Source organism: Euprymna scolopes, chromosome 29, assembly GCF_053919585.1.
Source record: "Euprymna scolopes isolate OS-2025 chromosome 29, ASM5391958v1, whole genome shotgun sequence".
Lineage (NCBI taxonomy): Eukaryota > Metazoa > Mollusca > Cephalopoda > Sepiida > Sepiolidae > Euprymna > Euprymna scolopes.
In genome coordinates, this window is record NC_136510.1 from 17,689,772 (window position 1) to 17,712,553 (window position 22,782).

At 36.3% G+C, this 22,782-nt stretch overlaps 1 protein-coding gene across 6 annotated transcripts in view; it reads left to right on the forward strand.

Moving 5' to 3' along the window:
* LOC145252515 (uncharacterized) overlaps positions 1-22,782 on the forward strand; it is a 93,729-nt gene that overhangs the window by 16,932 nt on the left and 54,015 nt on the right. The window lies entirely within an intron of this gene.

Consider the following 22,782-nt stretch of genomic DNA (forward strand, 5'->3'; position numbering starts at 1 on the left):
GTTACCATTACTTCCAGGTCCACTCTGACCCAGGGATCACATCTATGGGTTAAATAGAAACAATTGTTTAGACTGTTTCCAAAATGTATGCATACAATCGTGGCATAACATGATCTAGTGATGGGTGACATACCGTAAAACCCAACAACTTAATGAGTAGAAAATAAGTGACAACAAAAACAATTTTGTTTCTCTCGCTCAAATTGTCCATTAATTACAATAACAGTTAAATAATTTGCTTCATTCTTATTTGGATTCTTTTAGATGACTGTTCTCATCTTGATTATTTTCACAATGTTTAGGTTAATGTAACCTCTGATCTTCTTCAGGGCAATCTTTTTGAATTCTGAATCTTTCTATTCATCTTGGAAATCTGCATGGTATTTTGGATGGAACCCTTTATTTAATCTCTCGTTCCATCAGCCATGACTTTTTTTTTTTTTTTTTACATGGGGATCACCACTTATCAAGGCCCTGAAGCCACATGGAGATAAGGGTTATTTTGTGTACAATAATCAATGGGTCGTAATAGTTGGTATTTTGTAGTCAGGTGGGAAACAGGCAAATGGAAGAGAATTCCACAGGCGTGCACTTCTCAGAAAGAAGCTATGTTCATGGAATCTGTTTTGATTTAAGCACAGATAAAGAGAGGGGGAAGTTACTGACAGTGGTTTTAACTAGGTGTGTTTATCGCGAAAGATTGGCGATGGCGGGGGACCAGAGATTGGATCTCAGATGAGCACTTGCCATGGAAATAACGATAAAACAAAGTCAGGCTCGCAACGTCTCTTCTGTGGGAGAGAGGTTGCAGGGAAGAGAAGAGGGCATCCCCCACTAAGCCACAAAGTCTATTTTGTACTTTGTCAAGGCAGGATAAGCTGTTTTTAGAATCTCCAGCCCAGATGTGGCAGCAGTACTCCATCTTTGGACGTACTTTGCTTTTATACAGAGAATTGCATCAGTAGTGAGATATCTTCTGGAGCGGTAGAAGGATCCCATCATTTTCCCAGCATTTCAGGTCAGGAGTAAAGGTCAAACCCAGGAGCTTGTCAAAACATGAAGCCTCTCAGACGAGAGCCATCCATTTCAATTGATGCTAGATGAGGAACAGAGCGTTGATGTAAAGTTCGGAGCTTGGTTTTAGATGTATTAAAAGTAACCAGCCATCTCTTCCTCCACTGAACCATGCACTCAAGATCAAAGGAAAGGGAATCAGAGAGTTTTGTCACTTATGGCCTTTGATGTGTTGCCGTAGATGTTCGTGTTATCAGCATAGATGTCAACGAATGATTTAAGTATGTGTTTTGGGAGATCATTGATGTAGATCAGGAAGAGAGTTGGGCCCAGGATGGACCCCCCCGGGGAACTCCAGCATTAATACTGTGGGCCTCTGATTGCTGCCCATCAACCACTACTCTTATGAACCTATCAGAGAAATGATTTGAGAAAATATTTCCAGTTATATTGCAGCTGGAAATCTTGTGAAGTAGGCCCTTATGCCATACCTTATCAAAGGCCTTTGATATGTCAAGAGCATCGCTTGCATTTTTTATACTCTTTTACAGTGATTGCTGGCAGTTCTGAAAGCAGCTTTAGTCTCTACATCTATTACATTGGTAGCTATGGAAAAAGTGATTTCTGTGTGCAATGGCAGCAGCACATTCTGGGGAGAACCATGGCTGGGTGTTAGTTTTTTGTTGGAATTGTTTGGATGGTATGAATCTGTCTATGCCTACAATTAACCATTCGGTCAGGTCTGATATATATGCATATATATATATATGCAGACATACAGAATCCCTTTTTAAAATGTTAGATATTAAATGTCACCAGAATATCCTTTCCTCCAAACTCTGATTTCTAATTTCAAGAACCAATTGAGGATGAAGGTCAATAAGTGTTGAGTAGACTGACAACACTGATCATAATGGTGGGTTGGTAGGGTTTGATTATTTAAGATCGCTCAATAAGAACTTTATGTACATTAGATTTGAAAAAGACAGTGTTATAGTCAGCTGGGAAGCAGCCTAAGATGGTGTTCCACAAGAAAGAAACTTCTCATGAATTTTCATTTAGTTTTAGGCACTGATAGTAAAGGGAAATCATTGACTGCTGGAGCTAAATTAGTATTTGTTGGAAATGTTTTGCAGGGAGGACCATAGATTGAAGCTCAGTCGAGCACCTGCCATGAAAATAATTATATAACAGATAAACTTGCAATACCTCTTTCGTATACAGATAAAATCCCTTCTGATTAATGCTTATATAATTTGTGTGTAATATAAAATTTCAATGTAAAGACTAAAAGAAATATCTTACCACAAAATATTTAAAAAAAAAATATACCTTTTAAAAGTAAAGGCTATTATGTCAACTTTAAAAATATTTTTTATTACATAAAACATTCTGTAAAAAAAAAAAAATTAAGACTAAAAATATTTTGATTATAACATTTTATTAAAATAAAACCATTCTGAAAAAAAGAAGCATTTCTAAGTAAAGGCTAATTTTTTTTTTATGTAATTTTAAAATTAAACTAGAATTATTAATTAGAAATGACTTGCTCGGTATACACTGGCATGACTTTTGCTAAACGGAAAGCAAATTCGAAAAATGGTTTCATTGAATATAACCAATGAGTTTGATTTTTTTCGGTACTTCTGCGTTTACCGACCCATGGTTTCCAAAGTGTTCTCTGGTGTGCTCGGCTACTGTCGGGAATAACCAGAAGCAATCAATCTTGAAATGTTAAACCGCTACGAGAAAATTATGATGAATATGGAAATACAATAAAATTACAAATGTGTATTTAACATGTGCAATCAAAAATTTTATTTTCATTTTTTTAAAAATTTCTTCCAATTTATAAAAAAGTAGCCTTCATAGATCTGTATTGTCTAAAAATAGACAGCGCGTTTGTTAAAAATTTAGGAATACTCGTTCAACCCTTTTTGGTTATTTCTGCAAATTGCTGAGCAAGCCTGAGCCAACTTCATTGAAACCGCAGGTCGGTGAATGCAGAAGCACTGATATTTGTATAGTCCACAAAGTTTGTCTCTAGTTTGTTTGATCTATAGTGACCGATATGCTTGGGTTCATTGAATTGGTCAGATTTGCTATGAAACCCATGGTCCGTATTAAATTCATATTAAAAATAAATTTTGTTCTTTGATTTAAGTATTTTAGTAAATTTTTAAAAAATAATTCTACACTTGTACATCTATATAATAGCAATGTTATATATTTGTATGCGTAAGATTTACTTCTAAAATAATTAACTGATCATTATGCATAAACTAGCAATGTTCACAAAATACATTTTCCTATTTTCATAGAAAATAGGATGTCTGTAAAATATAAATTGATTGAAAGCATATAGTTTTTCAATTAAAAAAGAAATAACTTTGAAATATAAGCACTTGATGCAAAAAAATCACCTTTTTCTGTTAAGTCAGTTTTTTCATTGATAAAGTACTGTTAAAAATCTTTGAAGATAAAGCAACGTATTTGGCAAATCTATAATATAAAGCTGTGTGTGTGTGGTCACGTATAGGCTCCTATATGGTTGACTATTTTAAAAAACTGATTACATATAATGATAGATGTATCGAGACACAGGAATGGGTATGTTTTGATTCTGTGGAACAGTGGTTCATTAAAATTGTGGGGTCTGCGTTCATGCCTGGTCCACAAAGTATGGAAATAAAAAATTTAAAAATTAAAAAAAAAAAAAACAAAAAAAAAACGTTTACAAGTGTTTCTGATATAGATGTACATAAGAATACTTTGATAAGTATGTTTTAACTGAAATAGGGATGGTATAATAAAATTGTGGGGTCTGCGTTCGCGCCTGGCCTCCATAGAATGGAAATAGGCACAAACTTTAATAAAGACTTCATATCTATGTAAGTATACTTTGATAATTGTTTGTTTGAAGAAATATGGTATAATAAAATTATGGGGTGTTCGTTCGCACCTGACCTCTATAGAATGGAAATATGTCAGAAAGTTTAAAAAGGTTTTTTTAATATAGATCCACAGAATATTGTGATAAGTGTTTCCGTGTGAACAGGTATGGTATAATAAATTATGGGGTTTATCCATTTTATTTTTACTTTCATCATATTTTGCTTTGGTTTTGATACCCCTAAATTCAACCCAAATTTACAACCCTTCCTTTTCATAACCTATCATACTTTCATAAATCAAAGTCCATTTTCTGTAGGCTGTTTTTAAACCCAGTCAACGACGGGTACTTTTGCTAGTATATATATATATATATAAAATTGTTTTGGTGAATGTCATGAAAGCATTAAAAATGAAAGATAACTCCACATTTGAGCATCTAGTATGTTTTAATAAACTAACCTCATAATTAAATTTAATTTGCAATCTATCTCGCCTCATCTTCCAGAACTAGATGTTTATCATTAACACTGTTTTTATATATATATATATATATATATATATATATATATATATATATATACTTAAGAAAAATTATTCGGTTGATGTGTTAGAATTTGTTTTCTTTCTTTCCTGATAGCAGATTTCAAGGAAAGCAAGGGCAATAAGTCGGTTTGTCATAAAGAATGAGATTTCAAGAGTTCTCCAACTTTAAACATTAAAACCTATGTTAAAATACGGTTATTTGTTAAATTCTGTTTTTACTTGTAATTAATCTACTACTGGATCATTTTTATAAATACTAATTTCATCATTGTATGTAAGTATGTAATGTTCTCACCTGAAATGTTTGTTTAAAAATTCACCCTTCTGTACAAGTATCAAAATTCTTTTAATGAAGATTTTCAGATGCAGTAGCTGAATTTTGATAACTCATCAATTATAGGATCAACTAAATTCTGATGTATATTAGCTTAATTTTATTTAAATCTAATACAATTTTTACCACTGTGTGCTTTCAAATCTAGTTGAGTTTACACTCTCAAATCAAAATTTAAATGTTTTTACAATATTCGTTTTTTTTTTTTTTTTGTTTTTTTTTTATTTCCCCAAAGTTTTATATAAACAAAACACAAATAATATAAACTTGTAAATAAATCAATTTCCTTTTGATTATGATTTGACAGGATTTTATAGCAATCTTCTGAGTGTTCTTCTGAAACCCACCCCACAATAGTTTTGATGTTTTATAAACAATGAGAAAGTGAAAATTTAGATGTTTATAAATTTTTAACAATAAGTAATAAGCATCAATTAATGTTTTTGAAATTTCAGTTTCTTCTGCATATTTTAAAGGGCTTTTAGAGAGTATGAGTACAACCTCCCATTTGAAAATTCAACTCAAATCAACATTTTGATATTGTTTTTATTGCAAATATAGCATCACTTTGATTATGCTGGTTGGCAACTTCGTTTACACACTTACAAATGTATGTATATATAAAGTCGTAGCATTTGTGTCTGTGTACAACTTTCCTATAGCCCACACCAGTGGACCAATCATGACCAAACCTGGCATGATGGTCCCCTACCTAGGGATGGTACACACCATTTTTTTAAGGTTAAGGTCATAGCTTTTTATTTTTTTTTATTTTTTTTATTATAATAAACTTAAAATGCAAATGTGTCTAGAATATTTAAAAAAACAAAACAAAAAAAAACTAAGTAACAGTGTCATGTTGATTCCACAATATAAATTCATGTGTAAATATGGGAGGGGGGAAGGTATCTACAAACAATATCTTTAATTTAAAACTTTTACTAAGTAATTAAGTTTTTTTTCCCTTCTCTCTCTTAATGGAGAGTAGACAATGCATTGTGGATTTGCTATAGGCAGCTCTCGTGACTCTCGCTTCTCCTTATTTGTCCCTCAGTCCTCATTTTTTTTTAATGAGTGATTTATCTGACAAAGAGAGAAAACGTATTCTAGGTTGGCAGTATTTTGCATGAACAGTCGCCAGAGATCTTGGAAATTTTCTGTTTCTATCCTTGTGGCCATGTCACTAGTAAGGGTGCTGGAGGTAGACATTTTATCTGGGCTGACGTTATCCGCCTGATAGTCAGGGATCCGAACCTTGGATTAACTAAGGAGGCTGTCCTATCAGCAGGTGCAAAATACTGGGGCTGCTGTATTGCCATTTGGTGAATGGATTCTGGACCATGCAGTAGCTTCTGGTGGGCCTTCTCGATGCCATACTAGTGGGTAATTGTTACGACTTTACCTTATCATGGTCTACAAAAAAAATACATTTCTTCGTTTCTCTTACTTTCCTTCTCTGCCCTACTCTAAGTAAGTCTGTCGACCTATACCACAAATCCTAAAACTTAATCATGAAAAGTTTCCAGAAAAAATACACGGATAAACCTGGGTCTGCAACTTCCAATGTAGACTTCTACTACCATGTCTCCTTCTCCAACATCAGGGGTCTACATTCCAACCTTTCAGAGGTTCTAACCCAATTACAAAAGACTAAACCAGACCTATTATTCCTAAGCGACACTGGCATTGGACAGACTATTTCCCTAGATGAGTTTGTAATCAAAGAATACTCTAACTTAACTTCTAAATTCGACCCTCAAGATCACCATGGAATATGTGCCTACATTAAAGATGGCTTTCCATGTGGTAGGGACATCTCCAGAGAAGATCCTAAGATCCGGGTTGCACTTGTTCATACTACTGCATTTATATTTGCTCTCTATCACCCCCTCACAGCGGAGTTACTATCTTTAAAAGCATATCTGACAAAATTGACCACATCCTGTTTGCTTATCCTTCAGCAAACATTCACGTATGTGGAGACTTCAATGTTCAAAATGTGGAATGGTTAACGCACTCGAACAAGACAGATGTTGAAAGGAGGTTCTGTCACGATTTCTCCATTGCTTATGACCTTGCTCAGATTGTTCACAAACCAGCAGCTTGATTGCCACCAGTTTTGGCAAATAGCAAACAATCCTGAACAGAAGCGTGTGCTCTATCCCAACTATCATCAATGGACCTGAGTTAATCTTGTTAGCATCGGACAAAGCCAAACTCTTTGTCAAGAACTTTGCAGCTAATTCTACCCTTTGCGACCAAGGTCGCCAACTGCCAGTATTTCCTTGTGTATCAGAAAACGTGCTATGCGACATACAAATATCTGTACGTGATGTTGCCAAACTAATAAAAAACTTTGATTCCAATAAAGCAACTGGCCCTGATGAAATTCCAATTATAGTGCTCAAAAAGCTTTAACCAGAACTAATGGCCATACTTACAAAGCTATTTGTGTTTTCTTAAGGAGAAACGCTTCCCAACACCTTAGAAAATCTCATCAGTATGCTCTGTATTTAAGAATTTAGGTGATCGGTCATCTTCCTCTCAGTACAGGCCAATAAGTCTCCTGTGCATCATGAGTAAGTTGCTGGAATCTGTTAAAGTAGTCTACCACCTCGGCAAAAAAATAACCTTAGTGACATGCAATATGGTTTCCATTTTGCTAGATCTACAGTAGATGTGCTAACAGTTATATCTTATAGGATTAACAAATCTCTCGACAGAGGCTTTCTTTTTAGGGCAATTGCTCTTGACATGTAAAAGGCCTTTGATAAGGTTTGGCATAAGTCTACTCTACAAGATTTCCAACTACGGTATAGCTGGAAATGTCTTAATTATTAAATCGTTTCTCTGCTAGGTTCATAAGAGTAGTGGTTGATGGGTAGAAATCAGAAGCTCTCAGTATTGATGCTGGAGTCCCTCAGGTTCATCCTGGGTCCAACTCTCTTCCTAATCTACATTAATAATCTTCCAAATCACATCCTTACATCATTCGTAGACATTTATGCTGACGACACTACCATCTATGGTAGCACATCAAAACCATAAATGGTCAAGTACTCTCTGATTCTCTCTCCTCTGATCTTGAGCACGTGGTACAATGGGGAAAGGGGTGGCTGATTACTTTTAATGCATCTAAAACCAAACTTCTATCTTTACATCAATGTTCTGATCCCCATCTGGCATCAATTGAAATGAATGGCTCTCATTTTGGGGAGACTCCATGTTTTGACATCCTTCTGGGCTTGACCTGATCTGAAATGGAACACGTATATCAAATCTGTTGCCAAGGTCACTGGAAAAATGGTGGGATCCTGCTATCAATCCAGTAGATATCTCACTGCTGATGCAATTCTCTACTTATATAGGAGCCAGGTACGTCCACATCTGGGCAGGAACTGCTAGAAACAACTTATCCTGCCTTGACAGTTCAAAATAGACTTCGCTGCTGAGTAGGAGATGCCCTTTTCTCTTCTCTGCAACCTCTCACATCGTTATTTTATGGCAAGATCTTGTCTGAGCTCCAATCTATGGTCCCCCCCCCCTTATCAAACTTTTACAGGAAACACTCGTCTAGCTAAAAATGCTATCAATAATTTCCCCTACTATTTATCTGTACCTAAACATAGATTCCATGAACAAAGTTTCTTTTTTAGAACTGCACACCTGTGGAACTGTCTTCAGTTTACCTGCTTTCCAGCTGACTAAAATATGGCTGTCTTCAAATCCAATGCAAACAAGTTCTTGATGAGCCGTTCCACTTAAGTTAACAAATTTACCGAATCTCCACTACTAACGATTACTAGGATTCTGATAATGTACACTCTTTAACCTTTATCCTCAAGTGGCCTCTGGGCCTTGATAAGTGGTGATCCTCTCTCTCCAAAAAAAAAAAATATATATATAATTTTTTTATTTATTATTTATTTTTTTTTTTTTATTACATTTTCACCCCAAACAAGGCAAATTGCCACTTTGGTGTAGGGGCCTACTATCAAGGGCAACAACTACTGGGGTACTATGTAGGGATTTGGGCAGTAAGATGTCGGTTCACGTTACACTTGGAACTTCTGCACGTCAGTACTGTTGGGGAAGCAGGGACCTGGAATGGAATTCCAGAGTCTAGCGGTTCTGGGGAAGAAACTATTGGAGTAAAAAGATCCTTTACATCTAGGGATCTCTACAGTGTGGGGGTGGGATTTAGCAGCCTGTCGGGTTTGTTGAGGGTGCTCACGTCATGGGGGCACAAGTGATTGCAGTTCGTCAGAGCATTCACCACTAAAATACTTGTAGAAAAGGTAGAGGGATGCAACATTTCGTTGATGGGACAGAGGGTGAAGCTTAGATGCCAGTTCAGGGCCTATCAGGTTTGCGACTCTCTTTTGAACCTTGTCAAGGAGCGAGAGACTAGTAGCAGATGCACCAGCCCAGATGTGACAGCAATACTCCATACATGGGCGAATGGTGGCCTTATAGAGGTACAGGATACTTTCGGGTGTTAGTAGTTTTCTAGCACGGTAGAGAGAGCCCACCTTTCTTGCAGCGGCCGTGGCAATGCCTTCAATGTAATTGTTCCAACTCCTGTTTCCTGTGAATGTTAGGCCAAGGAGTTTGAAAGATGTACTCTCAGATAAAGAGTCGTTGGCCATTGCTATAGGTGGTAGAGGGTTTCTTGTAATTATTGAATGAAACTAGTTTAGTCTTGGCAGCATTGAACGCAACCAACCACTTTTGTCCCCATTCCACCACAGATTGGAGGTCTTCCTCGAGTGTTTCTGCCATTTCTTTAGAAATGTGTTCATTCGTCTTCCTGTCGTGCCTGCCATAGTGTAGTGTCATCAGCATATATACCCATCTCGGAGGCAATTTTGTTGGGGAGGTCATTTATGAATATCAGGAACAATAGAGGTCCAAGGATAGAACCCTGGGACATATCCATGAACAGAAGCGTGTGCTCCATCCCAACTATTATCAATGGACCTGAGGTAATCTCGTCAGCATCAGACAAAGCCAAACTCTTTGTCAAGAACTTCGCAGCTAATTCTACCCTTTGCGATCAAGGCTGCCAACCCCCAATATTTCCTTCTGTATCAGAAAACACGCTATGTGATATACGTATATCTGTACGTGATGTTGCCAAGCTAATCAAAAACCTTGATTCCAGTAAAGCAACTGGCCCTGACGGTATTCCAATTATAGTACTCAAAAAACTTCAACCTGAACTAGCGCCCATACTTACAAAACTGTTTAAACGTTGTCTTAAGGAGAATAGTTTCCCATCTCCCTGGAAAATTTCATCAGTATGCCCTGTATTTAAGAATTCAGGTGATCGCTCATCACCCTCTCAGTACAGGCCAATAAGTCTCCTGTGCGTCATGAATAAGTTGCTGGAATCTGTGTTAAATACAGAAGTAATCAACCATCTCAACAAAAATAACCTTCTTAGTGACACTCAATATGGTTTCCGTTCTGCTAGATCTACAGCAGATGTGCTTACAGTTATATCTCATAGGATTAGCAAATCTCTTGACGGAGGCAACCTTTCTAGGGCAATTGCTCTTGACATATCTAAGGCCTTTGATAGGGTATGGCATAAAGGTTTACTTCATAAGATCTCTAGCTATGGTATTGCTGGAAATGTCTTTTCAATTATTAAATCATTTCTTTCTGACAGGTTCATAAGAGTAGTAGTTGAGGGGCAAAAATCAGAAGCTCACAGTATTAATGCCGGTGTCCCTCAGGGGTCCATCCTGGGCCCAACTCTTTTCCTGATCTACATTAATGATCTTCCAAATCACATCCTTACATCATTTGTAGACATCTATGCTGACAACACTACCATTTATGGTAGCACATCTAAGACAGTAAACGACCAAGTTCTCTCCAATTCTCTCTCCTCTGATCTTGAGCACGTAGTACAATGGGGTAAAGAATGGCTGGTTACTTTTAATGCATCTAAAACCAAGCTTCTCTCTTTACATCATCAACATTCTGATCCACATCTGACATCAATTGAAATGAATGGCTCTCGTCTTCAGGAAGCCTCAAGTTTTGACAAACTTCTGGGCTTGACCATTACTCCTGATCTTAAATGGAACACGTACATCAAATCCGTTGCCAAGGCCGCTGGAAAAATGGTGGGATCTTTCTATCGATCCAGTAGATATCTCACTGCTGATGCTATTCTCTATCTATATAAGAGCCAGGTACGTCCAAGGATGGAATACTGTTGCCACATCTGGGCAGGAGCTGCTAGAAAAGACTTGTCCTGCCTTGATAGAGTTCAAAATAGACTTCGTAGCCTCGTAGGAGATGTCCTTTTCTCTTCCCTGCAACCTTTATCTCACAGAAGAGATGTTGCGAGTTTGTCTGTGATGTATCGTTATTTTCATGGAAAGTGTTCGACTGAGCTTCAATCTATGGTCCCCCATCGCCAAACTTTCACAAGAAACACTCGTCTAGCTGTAAATACTATCAATAATTCCCCCCACTCTTTATCTGTGCCTAAACCTAAACGTAGATTCCATGAACAAAGCTTTTTTCTTAGAACTGCACGCCTGTGGAATTGTCTTCCGTTTTCCTGCTTTCCGGCTGACTACAATATGGTTGTCTTCAAGTCTAACGTAAATAAGTTCTTGATGAGCCGTTCCATATAAGTTATCAACTTTACCAAATTTTCATTACTAATGATTACTATAATGTCCAATTTCTACTGTACACTCTTTAACCCTTATTCTTGAGTGGCCTCTTGGCCTTGATAATGTGGTGATGCCTCTGTAAAAAAAAAAAAAAAAAAAAAAAAATCATATTGTTTAGATGTACGACCGTCGAGGACAACCTGGATTTTTCTCTTATCTAAGAAGGATTTAATTATGTTAAGTATTCTACCAGTGATACTGTATGATCTAATTTTCCTGAGGAGACCCTCATGCCATACCCTGTCAAAAGCGTTAGATATATCTAGAGCTACCGCTCTGCCCTCCCCCGCTTTGTCCAGTGAATGGTATATACATTCAGAGATCACAGTTAGGATGTCTGCTGTGGAACGGGCTTGTCTAAATCCATATTGTTTGTCAGTCAGAAGTTTAGCATCTGTAAGATGATGGACTAGAGCATGGTTAATTAAGGTCTCAAATATTTTGGCAAAAAGTGGGAGGAGGCTAATGGGGCGATAATTTGATGGGTCAGTCCTTTTGCCAGGATTCTTGAATACTGGTACAACAGAAGCAGTTTTCCAACAACCCGGAAAGCAAACTTCATTAAGGCATTTGTTGTAGAGTTTGGAGAGAACTGGAGCTACTTCGGCTGAGCACTTTTTTAATAGCACAGCTGGGATAAGATCGGGTCCACATGCTTTTGAAGTGTCAAGGTTTTTTATGATAGCATCCACCTGAGCAGGGGTGGTTTTCAGATCGTCTAGCGTGGCGTCTGTCCACATAGGAAAGTCAGGAAGGGTCCAGTGTGGAGTTTGAGGCAAACCGACTGGCAAGCATGTTAGCCTTGTCGGTTGCTGAGGAGACAACCTCGTGATTGTTGGTTAGTGGGGGAATTGTTGATTGCCCATTATTTACTACACTGTTGTAGATTTTCCAGAAGTCTCGAATTTCTAGTTTTTGTCCTTCGATGCGCTTTTCAGTGGTTTCCGTAAATTCTCTTAGCTGTCGCTATTTCTTTCTTAACGTTATTTCTAGCTTCTATATACTTCAGTCTATTTGAACTGGACTTATGTTCGTTAAACCTATGGTATGCATGCTGCTTTTGAGCAATGGCAGTTGCACAAGTCGACGTAAACCATTGGAGAGAGTGGGGCTTACTATAAAATTTCCGCATGGGAACCTGCGCTTCGATTGCAGTTTTGAACCAGTCAGTGGTCTCGTTTGCACATTGTTCAGCAGGGAGAGAAAAAATATTTCTCCATGGGGCATCTCTGATTAGTTCCCTGATGGCTTTCCAGTCAGCCTTTTTATAATATCTCGTTGTTTTTGAGCACTGGCTCTTCAGTTTTTGGCTCTAGAGTTTAGGGCGATTTCAACCATTATCACTGCATGATCAGCGTTCCCAAGTGGGCTGTGGGCCTTCGTTATGCAGTCATCGGGAACTGTGGTCAAAAACAGATCTAGAAGTGATGCGTGTTGTTCCTCCTGGTCAGGGAAACGGGTTGGAAACGTAACAATTTGTGATAGGGAGTGAGATATAGTGAAGCTATGAGTTGTACTGCCCGCTGCATCTGTGTAAGTAGAGAATCCAAGCCAGTTTTTGTGGTGGACATTAAAGTCACCAAATACATGTATTTGTGCGCTAGTGTCGAGGGACAGTGCCGTATATATATATATATATATGTATCTCATGAAAGCTAATGACATCATAAAGGTTGACGTTTTGGAGGAATATTTTAAAAGGTTCATTGATGTCTAATAAATGAAAGATAAGGACTATTATGACATCAGAAAAGTTGTATAAATATTTGTTTGAAAACATCAACTGTCATAGTTGCTCATCTCAGATGCTGCACTTCTATTTCTTGTTCTCTTTCTGTGGAGGAGAAATCCTTCACGACTGAGACAATTTTTATTTTTGTACCTTTTCTCCACGTTAAAAAACGACCCTGGTGTCTAACTCTGTCCCGTGGGGAGGCATAGTAAATAGGTACAATACTAAGAAGTCTGAATGTGTATATTTGTTTTAGATGCAGCCTTAGAATTTCCAACGGCTTTTTGTGGTGGAAATGTTGGAATAGCTAGAAAGGTATGAGCAGGTTACCAGCATCTTCATTTGGTTCTGGCTGGCACTGCTCGTTAATCTTGTATTTTTATCTAATTAAAATATAATACTTTCTTTATTTTTAAATCTCCAAAACAAAATCAAAGTATAGTATCTTTTCTGTTCAGGAGAGATCTTTTACTGTGCAATTTTTTATTTTTGTATCAAGCAGGGTGCATATTTAGAGGATAGGAGGTGGGTGGGTGGCTGAACAGATACCACATTAAAAACAAACTTTGTGTCTAATCTATTAAAGTGTATGTCCAGCTTAAAATTGAGGGGGGGGGAACCCCTACAAAACGAACACCCACAAAGTTGATATATTCTTGAGCAGTGTTGCCCTGGATGAATATCTGAAATTTAGAAAAATACTTTCTTTTACCCTAAGTTATAACAAATTTCGTCGGTGAAGTGTTTATTTGCTTTTATCAACGAGTTACTTCCCTTCTGACTTTATGGAAAAATCTAAAGTTGTATGCGACCAAGCTCTAGTCCATCACCTTACAGATGCTAAACTTCTGACCAACCAACAACATGGATTTAGGCATCCTAACTGTAATCTCTGAACTTATATACTATTCACTGGACAAAGCAGGGGAAGGTAGCGCGGTAGCTCTAGATACATCTAATGCTTTTGACAGGGTATGGCATGAAGGTCTTCTCAGGAAAATCAGATCATACAGTATCACTGAACAAATACTTAACATAATTAAATCCTTCTTAGATATGAGAAAAATCCAGGTTGTCCTCGACAGTTGTACATCTAAACAATGATATAAATGCGGGAGTGCCCCAGGGGTCTATCCTTGGACCTTTATTATTCCTAATATTCATAAATGACCTCCCCGACAAAATTGCCTCTGAGATGGGTATATATACTGATGACAACACGCTCTATAACGGGCACGACAGGAAAACGAATGAACACATATCTAAGGAAATGGCAGAAACACTCGAGGAAGACCTCCAATCTGTGGTGGAATGGGGACAAAAGTGGTTGGTTGCGTTCAATGCTGCCAAGACTAAACTAGTTTCATTCAATAATTACAAGAAACCCTCTCTACCACCTATAGCAATGGCCAACGACTCTTTATCTGAGATTACATCTTTCAAACTCCTTGGCCTAACATTCACAGGAAACAGGAGTTGGAACAATTACATTGAAGGCATTGCCACGGCCGCTGCAAGAAAGGTGGGCTCTCTCTACCGTGCTAGAAAACTACTAACACCCGAAAGCATCCTGTACCTCTATAAGGCCACCATTTGCCCATGTATGGAGTATTGTCATGTTTGGGCTGGTGCATCTGCTACTAGTCTCTCACTCATAGACAAGGTCCAAAAGAGTCTCCAACCTGATAGGCCCTGAACTGTCATCCTAGCTTTAGCCTCTGTCCTGCTGAAATGTTGCATCCCTCTGCCTTTTCTACAAGTATTTTAATGATGAATGCTCTGACAAACTGCAAGCACTTGTGCCCCCATGACGTAAAACCCTCGACAAACCCGACAAGCAGCTAAATCCCACTCCTACAGTGGCGATCCCTAGATGTAAGGGAGCTTTCTACTCCAGTAGTTTCTTTCCTAGAACCGCTAGACTCTGGAATTCCATTCCGGCTCCCTGCTTTCTCAACTGTACTGGCGTGCAGAAGTTCAAGTGTAATGTGAACTAACATCTTACTGCCCAACTCCCTGCATAGTACCCAGTAGCTTATGTCCCTGATAGTAGCCCCTACACCAAAGTGGCAATGTGCCTTGTTTGGGGTGAAAATGTAATAAAAATTTTTTAAAAAATCAGTGCTAAAGTGAAAATTAAAATAATGGAATTTGCCAGGTGAAGATCGAACAACGGCATTAAAAATGTGCATGCGTGACATAATAGCTATTGGTTCAGGTTTTAATTTTTAGCCTTGCAGCAAACAGGTCTTTATAGCTCAGGTAATGATGTCAAAAGAAATAAATCGTTAACTAAACGTTTTGGTTTCGATTATCGGTGGTGGTACACAAGTCTTTTAACTTTTAAAATCATTACTATATATTGGGTCCCATATAATAAATTGAAAATCTGCATTAATCAAAATATCATTAATTGTATTTTACGACCAGACAATGCCAGGCGGCCTGCTAGTATTTCTATTAAAAGTGCCATCTCTTCTTTCCTCCTCACCTCACATTTTGCCTATCCAATCCATTTCTTTCTTTGGACATAAGTAAAATACTTTCTTTTTTTTTTTTTTTTTTTTTTTTAAACTGGATAAGTGGTTTGTGTTTTAACTCCTTTAAAAGCATAGTCATTGTTAGTTATTCTTTTTCAAAGAATTAAAAAAAAAAATTTTCCTTTCTATAATTAAAACTTGTTTTCTAAATAACAAAAACAAAATGAATACTTTATGTTCGTAAGTTAATTGACGAACGTTTTGTTTACAGATTTTTATTGTGCATGTCTCAGTACACAAAAATTCTCATGTTCAAATGCGGTTGTCACTACTTCTATTGATTCGTGCATAAGTTTTTCATCCTTTTCAAATTTTAGGACAAAAGAAATTAATATATTCAGTATTAAATAGCGTTTGAACAGTTTCTATCTATCTTTGTATAACAAAGCGTTAACTTTTGAGATGTTTTATTTGCGACTTAAAAGCCAAGAACAAAAAAAAAACAAAAAACAAATGTTCATTGTCGGTTATTCTTTTTTTGTCCATAATTAAAACCTTATGTTTATTAAATAACAAATAAAATGAATACTTTGTTCGTAAGTTGATGAACACTTATTTGCAGATTTGTGTGCATGTCACAATTATGCTTACATGCGGTTGTCACTATCGATTCATGTGTAAGTTTTTATCCAATTCTTTTCAAATTTTAGGACAAAAGAAATTAATATATTTGCTATTAGTGTTTGAACGCAGTTCCTATCTAATTGTCTTTTGTACTACAAAGCATCAACTTTGAGGAATTCTAACTTTTGACTGGAAAGACGTACATGTTGTGTTTAAATTCTGTAGCAAAGATAATTCTTTTTCCTGATTAGCTAAAACAACTGGAAACGTTGTTGATGGGTACAACTGCCACTTTAAGTATTTATGTGAATGAACACACCCCAACCGCTTATGTGCAAAAGGTGATCTACTGCTAGCGGGCATGCTATGCTGGCATGTTTCGTCGTTAAGTCGGATTTAAATAACGATTCCTTCAAATATAAAAATTGCAACAAAATATTAAAATACCATTTTTTTAAAGTAAATTTTTTTTTGAATCCAGTTATAAGTTTTATTTTGGAGGTAGGAGAAATGTTCTTACTAATTTAAAAACGGAGTATCAAATTAAGTAGCAGTGTGTGCCTTGTCCAGTGCTGAACGTATTGCTAATATTAGTATGACATCCTCCTCTCCCGGTTACACTGTTATCAAATATTTCATAGGGTTCAATTATTATTCATGCCCGTGATTCTCATTTTATTATTCCGTTTGATTAAGTGGTCTAACACTCATCCCCTTAAAAAATACTGAATGCTCTGATTTTTGTCTTCGGTACTTTGCTTAGTTGTATCAGGGATTCTTGATTTGCGTTCTTGAACACTATAGCAATGACTTCTTAAAATCCAATATGGCTTCCATGATAACTAGCTTTGATAAAGAAAACATGGAATCCTTTATCACATATAGAAAAACGATACAAACTTTCATAATGGATTTCATAAATACTGAACATGTATAATGGTCAAGATTTTCAGACGGATTCATGACCCAATACATTGTGGAGCTTACCACATTCATTACAGGAACGTATTTGAAACTTGCTTCTTTATAGAACATCAAGTTTGACATATTGTGCAAACATAAGCGTTCATTTAAAAACAAACAAAAAACAACTTTTTATTTGCAACAAAACTCGATATCTCTGGGTATTTTTGTGTAATACAAAAATTCATAAATAAACGTAAATATTTTTTATAGTCAATACTTTAAAAAAAAACAAAAAAAAAAAAAACACAAGTGTTATGAACTGGGACGAGAATTATCACCGTCTACTTCTGTTTCTGCTTTAAGTTATTGCAGATTAGAATCTGTTAAAATGCCTTCATGCTCTTAACAGTTAACAAATGGGTACTTGTGCAGAGTATGAACCATGCTAAAATATTCTTTATAAACCCAGATTAACATGGTAGGAACTTAACAATTTAATGACTACTGTATGCAATTCATTTTTACTTGAACGTATGTAAAGTATAGCATGGTCCATATTCTGCTTCAATATAAAAACCTGCTGTGATATATCTACATAAACGCAGCAAATCGGTATTGGGTAGAATGAAAAATAGGGTACCCCTTGCTTTACACAGAATTGAAACCTAACACTGCATCACGTAGAGCCACCGTTTACCGACACTTAATAACAGTGACAGTTACTAAGGCAGCCAGTGTCATCAAGTGATAGTAACCACCTTAAGAGAACTATTCCTCAGTTACCACCGATAAATCATAACCGCCACTGGATGATAGTGCCCGACAGAAATTTCATTTTGAAGCGATGCAATGGATACTAAAAAACTAGTTGTGACCGACAATAACTGATTGTTGCAGAGGCAGCCACTGCCCTCAAAACACCTCTCCACACCAGGAATCGCCACTTTCATTTTGGAATGGTCAATTTTAAGTTGACATTAGTCCATGATAGCCAGTGGATTCCGCTAGCTGCCATTGCCAGACCACGCAAGATAGTGGAATCCAAATGATTTAATTTTGGTAACTGTTGCCAGTGCCTGCAATTTTCCAGAACTGACAGTGGCTACCACTAGCAACTGCCACCATCTTTCAGTTAATTTTTTTATTTATTTATTTTTTTTTGTTTATTCATAATCTGTGATTTGCATACGATAATCTCTTCTGGTATTGGGTCATATTTCGCTGGTCCTGCTAGTTTCCAATATAACTGCGAACTGCATTAATATTAACATTTCTTGCATTGCTATATGCAATTCCAGTTTTTAAAAAAATATTAAAATTTATAAAAAAATTAAACCTAACAAAACCGACTATTACCCCCCCCCCCCCACTAAAAAAAAGAAGGTTGAGTGTATGGTTAGTTTAAAATCTGAACTTATTGTCAATTGCTTTTATGGCTTTGTTTGGCTATGCTTCATCCTTTTTCATGGCACACTAAGAGTTAAAGAATTAAAATGGAATGAAAATTTAAATTTTCATTCTTCCTAAAATATAGGTCCTGGATATGACCTTAAACTATATCCAGTGGTGAGGCCCCAGCTTGTAGGCTTTGGGGAGTGTGGAGCCACCCTTTAATTACCATTGCTCCCAGGTACACTCTGACCCGGAGTGGTAGTACCCGTTAGTGTCCCAACTATGGGTTAAATAGAAACCGACTTCAAAACAACAAATATATTCTATTTAAAAAAATTTCTTAAAATCACTGAATTTGACATTAAATAACCTGAAAAGGGTTGATATGCCGTAAGACAACCAACCAATCCTAAAATATAAAATGTTTTTAAGTTCACTGTTGAAAATGAATTCTGAAAGGTTGTTTCAACAGAAGTCTTTGTAACAGAATGATTGAGCCACAAATTGACCAATTCCTTATTGTAATAATGGCATAACATAAGATAATGTTTTAAGCATCACATGAAAATGAATGGCTTCCTTTAAAGATTAAAAAAAAAAAAAAAAAATACTGAAATAGAAACCGAGGTGTGTATGTAGATGAAACCAATACTGAAATTAAAATTGTCATATGACCTAATTCTAACAAACAACTTTTTCCTAAACAAGTTTGCTCGGTCACAAGAGCCTTTACTAAATAAAGACTTGATGACCAGTGCTTTAAAGGAGTGGTCTCTGCAATAACAAGTGCAGTTTCAACCACATAAGTAGTGTGAGCCACCTGACGTCCAGTTGTAAGGTTCTGCTCAGGGACAGCTACTTTACAATGCAATATGTAAATATCTCTACTGGACCATCTGTAAAAAGTTAGATATCAAATATAGCAGCAAATTTTAGGAACATCAACTAGAAAGAACAATTAGAAATAAGTCCTACGCAGGCCATTATGACTTTGTAATTCCTACAGCTATACACTTAGAAAACTAAGCTATTAAACCTGACATACTTATATGGAGCAAGAAAGAAGCGACCTTAATAGAAATTAGTGTTCTTAATGATGCTAGGTTAAACGGAGCTCTTGAGTGGAACTACATTCTTGAAATATAAGAATGTTGTCTCGAGCTAAAAAAAAATTACAACATAAATAAAATCAGATTCTTTTCCCAGATAAATAATTAATCCAGTCAGGATGAGTATAATAATGTAGTGGTTTTCTCGTGTCAAGACTGAAAGCAATCACTGAAGAATTCAGATTCAATATATTTTTTAAATCAGATTCTGGCATCTGATTGGTTTGTTCTTATCAGCTATGGTTATAAATAGAAACTACCAAATCTTTGGTCATACCCTCTTTATATGCAAAAAAATATTGCAACAAGAGCTGAGAAATACCAAGGTCTTATGTATGACATGAAAAGAAATTCGAATCTTAAGATATCCTTTTCTCTTCCCTGCAACCTCTATCTCACAGAAGAGACGTTGCAAGTTTGTCTCTGATGTATCGTTATTTTCATGGAAAGTGTTCGACTTAGCTTCAGTCTATGGTCCCCCCTCGCCAAACTTTCACAAGAAACACTCGTCTAGTTGAAAATGCTATCAATAATTCCCCCCACTCTTTATCTGTGCCTAAACCTAAACGTAGATTCCATGAAAAAAGCTTTCTTAGAACTGCACGCCTGTGGAATTGTCTTCCGTTTTCCTGCTTTCCGGCTGACTACAATGTGGTTGTGTTCAAGTCTAACGTAAATAAGTTCTTGATGAGCCGTTCCATATAAGTTAACAAATTTACCGAATTGATTACTATATTGTCCAATTTCTACTGTATACTCTTTAACCCTTATCCTCGAGTGGCCTCTTGGCCTTGATAATGTGGTGATGCCTGTGTAAAAAAAAAATCCATTCTAGTAATTACAGGAACGACTGGACTATTGAAAAAGTTATATAAAAAAAAAAAAAAGTGTGAACCAAGTGCAAGAGCTACAAACAATTGCACTTAAAAGGACAGTTAGAATCTTAGAGATCTCTTAGTTGAAATGTATGAGATAGCAGATGAATGTCTGGTATCCAATAAAGCAGTGGTAAGCCCCTCCCCGCTCCCTCTAAAAACTCTTTGAAATCGTACATTGTTTTCTTTAAAAAAAAAAATGTCCTCTCGCCCAAAGAATAAAGAAATTGGATTGATCTCAATATAAAAATTCTATCACTCTCAATTCTGAAATGTTTATTTTTTTGTCAATTTTTATTTTTTTTATTTATTTTTTTTATTTATTTTTATTATTATTTTTTTTCAGGGATTTGTACTTGTCCGCCCCCCCCCCCCCAATCTCGATGGATGGGGGTTAATGTCTTGTGTAAAAAATAATTATATAATAACCTTGAAATTTTCACTATAAAGTGCTATATAATAAATAATATATATTAGATATCTATTTCTATATTTGTTTCATTGAATTGAACAATTAACAAGAATAAAAAAGCATTAGAAATGCAAAAGGATATAGGGATGGTATGCCAAAAAGTATACAAACAAGATAGCTATGAATGGCTAGGCACATGGAAATAGAATTGCATCCAAAGTATAGCCCTATAACTTTTCTCCAATCTTCATTGCGTGCCATCATTACGGTTGTAAAAAGCTATAGGGCTATACTTTGGATGCAATTCTATTTCCATGTGCCTAGCCATTCATAGCTATCTTGTTTGTATACTTTTTGGCATACCATCCCTATATCCTTTTGCATTTCCAATGCTTTTTTTTTATTCTTGTTAATTAGTATTTTTACTTACAGTCTTATTTTTAAACTTACATTCATGATAGTATTGTCTTTTTTAGGAGGCGGCTCATTGCCGCCTCCATTAGTAGCAGGTCGCTTCCTGCTGGGTTTTAGGTCTTTGGGTTTTGGGCCTTAGGAGTTGCCTCTTGGTCCTCCATCGGTTCTATATTACATAGAGAGTGCTACCGCCTCTCTGATAAAACAGTTATAAAGTTCTAAAATGTTCATACCTTCACTATTAAATTTTTCTTGGTTCATTCTTTGGCGTTTTGGCAAAGATTTGGCAGTTTTTGATATTTATATTTATAATAGTTTGTGCATGAGGCAGCTTTTTTTCCCTCGGAATCCCTGTTATACCGTGCTTTTGAGTCAGCACGTGAGGCAGCCTTCTTTGCCTCAGGATTTGCATGATACTTAATTTTTATTATTTCAGCATTTTTCTGATAGTATTCTTTTTGCTCAGATAATACCTTGACTTTGTTTTTTTTCATAGTCTATATTTCTCTGAGCTTTTTTACTACGTGCTGACTTTGGCATTTTTTATTAAATGTAAACATATAACACTTATGTGTATCTTACTATAATATCACTTATCTTATAGCAAGACAACTCTCGTAGAATTGAGATACTGCCCCGTCACCAATAGTGTGGAACGGTATATACACCAATAGTGTAGTTATCTTTATATGAAGTCCTAATCAGTGACAGTGTGATGTTACTTGGTTAATTTATTGTAGTTTATTTTAGAAAACTAACTTGTTTTTATTAGTAGATTGTGTATAGTAGCCACAATATCTAGTTATTTTTGTGGCTAGGGCTTGGATTTTGATTCTTTTTGGTCCGCTTCCAGTGAGTTCTTAGAAGATAACTTTCTTGCAGTTTCGTTTGCAGTTGATTTAACTTATTTCCTTTGGCGTTTGGTGAGTTCTTAGAAGAACTGGTCTGATCTACTTTTCTTAGCGAGCGAAGAGATTCAGCTGCATTTAACAATGGTTGTTATAGTGTATTTTTGCGCATGCGTGAGAATTTCAAGTTTCCTCCTTATTTTTCAATAGTTTGACAGTAGTCATGTGTCTTTCTGCCAAGAGCGACAGACGTCAGTGTTAGCCGTGATCGTCTAGAGGTTAGGACCCCACATTGTGGCCGTGCTAACCTAGGTTCGAATCCTGGTCACAGCATTGACATTTTGTACATATTTTACAGTCCAAAATCTGAAGAATTATTTGTTTTTATAACATTGTTTTTTGACGTCGTACTTGCTGATAGGTTACTCTTATAACAATTTTGATCAACTGAGATAAAGATTTTGTGGTTTCATTAACGCTGGTGGGTTACTGTTTAAAGAAAAAAC